Source organism: Galdieria sulphuraria, assembly GCF_000341285.1.
Source record: "Galdieria sulphuraria unplaced genomic scaffold scaf_12, whole genome shotgun sequence".
Taxonomy (NCBI): Eukaryota; Rhodophyta; class Bangiophyceae; order Galdieriales; family Galdieriaceae; genus Galdieria; species Galdieria sulphuraria.
The window spans coordinates 1-2,500 of NW_005178463.1; the positions used below are offsets into that span (position 1 = coordinate 1).

Genomic DNA, 2,500 nt, shown 5'->3' on the forward strand with positions numbered 1-2,500 from the left:
CTTGATTGCTTTAATTTATATACATATATGTATGTGTGTGTCTGTTTAGAGCGATATAGTCTTGACACCTTTTTTTTGAGTTTAAAAGAAACAAAAATTGAGTCAATGATGATAGGATGTATATCTAATAGCTTTGCAATTGTTGAAAACACTCTGAATTTTTTCGAGTCAAACGGAAAGGTAGTCGGAACAACGAATTTCGGAGTCTCTATGGAAAAAAAAAGACAATGAAATCTGATAGACAATTGGCAATGTTGGTCAACTGAGTAAAAGCCAGTGAACAAAGAATTCGTGAAATGTATGGACCAGTCCATTCTCAAACGAATAAGAATATGCGAGTAGTAAATAGAAAGCTTTATGAATAAATGGATGGGATGTAACCTTATGTAGTTTTCATTTATGAAAAGCCTACTGAAAGTTATTTATTGGAATCCTTTTATCCAGATTGAGGTAAAGTAAGATCGTTGGCAACTTGAAGCGAAACAATAATGAAGGTGCTTCTTATCCTATTGCCAATTACCAAAGGGCTGTTAGTCAGTTGAAAAAAGTCCATATCAAATATACGATACCTCAAAATGGCTACTGTTCGACAATCAAACCCTTTCCAAATTTTGCAACGTTTCCTTGTTTTTTCACGGAAACAAAAAACGATTTTACCTTTTAAATTCCAAAGTCTAAACTATTTCGCAGTTGTACGAGACTGAAATTTACAGTAGACACAAAGTTATGAAACAGTATCAGAGGATCTTCAAGGACATGAAAAGTATACCTTGACTTTGTCAAATTTCATAAAATCGTTTTCTTTGTTAGGGCATACAAATAAGTACCTTCAAGTTGGTATTTCAAACATATTCTAACAGGAAACAATTGTGCTCAAATTTGAATTTTCGAGAAAGAAAGAGATGGCATTTATCGAAGGAAAATTTGCAAAAAAAATGACACCTAGTGTTTCTCTGTTCATAAAGGTGTAGAACCATACATAAAATGGTGCGAAAATGGAAAAATAACACTTGAGCTTGTTTTGAAAACTCCATACAATAAAACTAATCGTTCAATAAATGAAAGTTTTATCTATCACCATCTCATGGATCATTTCAACCGTCTCTCTCGATATCTTGTTACATTTGAAATAGCTTCCTTGAAGAACAGTCTTTTAAAAAGTGGAAAAAAGATTGCGACACCAACTCTGACTCGAAAGACGTTGCTCATATTTTTTTTTTTCCTTTTCCCATAAATATAGTTTTATACTTTCTGTTTCACTCGCTTATTTTTGCACAGAGCTTTCTCGTCTTGTAAAAGTCAAAACGCTTCATCTCCTTGTAAGAGTCAACTCATACTCCCAGGTTCCATTTCTTCCATAGTCTTGAGCCTATAATCCAACACTATCGATTCTATATAGCCCCTTTTTTCCTATCCATTTCATATTCGAGAAACAAAATTGAGCTTTGTAAATACAACAAACGCTAAAGCAGGTTAGTATAATCTTCTCTCAACGAAGCAAACACAGACGCTCTTTTCTAGTTGCTATCTTTTGAACTTTTCAAAAAGTTTCCTGTAGACCTATGGTGGTGAGATCTCTTTCACCGGCGATGTTTCTCAGCAATCCAACGTCTATTGATGTGGATATTACGTTAAACCAGAAAGTAGTAAACAATAAATAAATCCAGAATATGCAGCATCTTTTTCCATTTATTGTTTGACAGGAACACTTGGAGATACTTTTCAAGAATTTCAATGTCATTCTCGCTTGTGTTTTCAAGTCTATGATGTCAGTAACTGTAAATCGATTGGAAGAAATGTTAAACAATTCCTGGAAATTTTTCTAGGTCTCACCTGTAATGTATTTACTTTATCTTCTTCGATTGACTCCAACATACATATTCGTTTAACGTGTATTCCTCTTCATAAAACTCAAACAGCATTGCTACGGCTTTAACAGGATCTTTTTTTAACCATTCCTTGACTTTTAAAAGGCAAAGTAGTACCTAATAGAACCTACATTCCAAGACTTGTGCTTTCAGACAAGATGCAACAGAGTCGCTCCAAAACTAGTCAAGAGGTTCTTGGACAGATTATTCAAAAGCACGTCGAGACGCATTCATAAAAGTGTGAAGAGTCAAATGGTCGAAATAAATAAATGTGACGATACAGAATAAACAGATGGGCTTCGAGAAAGAGTCGTTGAGGAGAAGTCTTGTCATTTGAAAGAGTCGGTTTCTTGGTGATCCATCAATGTTTCTTGTACAATGTCCAACCTGGATTGCGTCTCTTCTTGAAAAGCTGGGACAATAGCTAAAACATTAGGTTAGGTATTATACAATAAATAAAACTCCTTGATTACTGCTAGACCTTTGAGGATAATCTCTCCATTGTTATCGGTAATAAGTGTACAAGCTGTTTTTGGCTTTACGCGGCATCTTTTTGCAACGTCTTGAATGCTGGTCTCTGTGTTTTCAAGAAACTGAGTGAATCACAAAATATCTTTACAAAACAACTTGAG

At 34.5% G+C, this 2,500-nt stretch overlaps 1 non-coding gene across 1 annotated transcript in view; it reads right to left on the bottom strand.

The window, feature by feature from the left end:
• Positions 1 to 2,021: 2,021 nt before the first annotated feature.
• Positions 2,022 to 2,500, bottom strand: part of Gasu_nc0019 — a 6,993-nt gene continuing 6,514 nt past the window's right edge. The window contains exon 1 of the ribosomal RNA XR_009833485.1: positions 2,022 to 2,500. This exon is cut by the window's right edge and continues 6,514 nt beyond it. This is a non-coding gene — a ribosomal RNA (28S ribosomal RNA).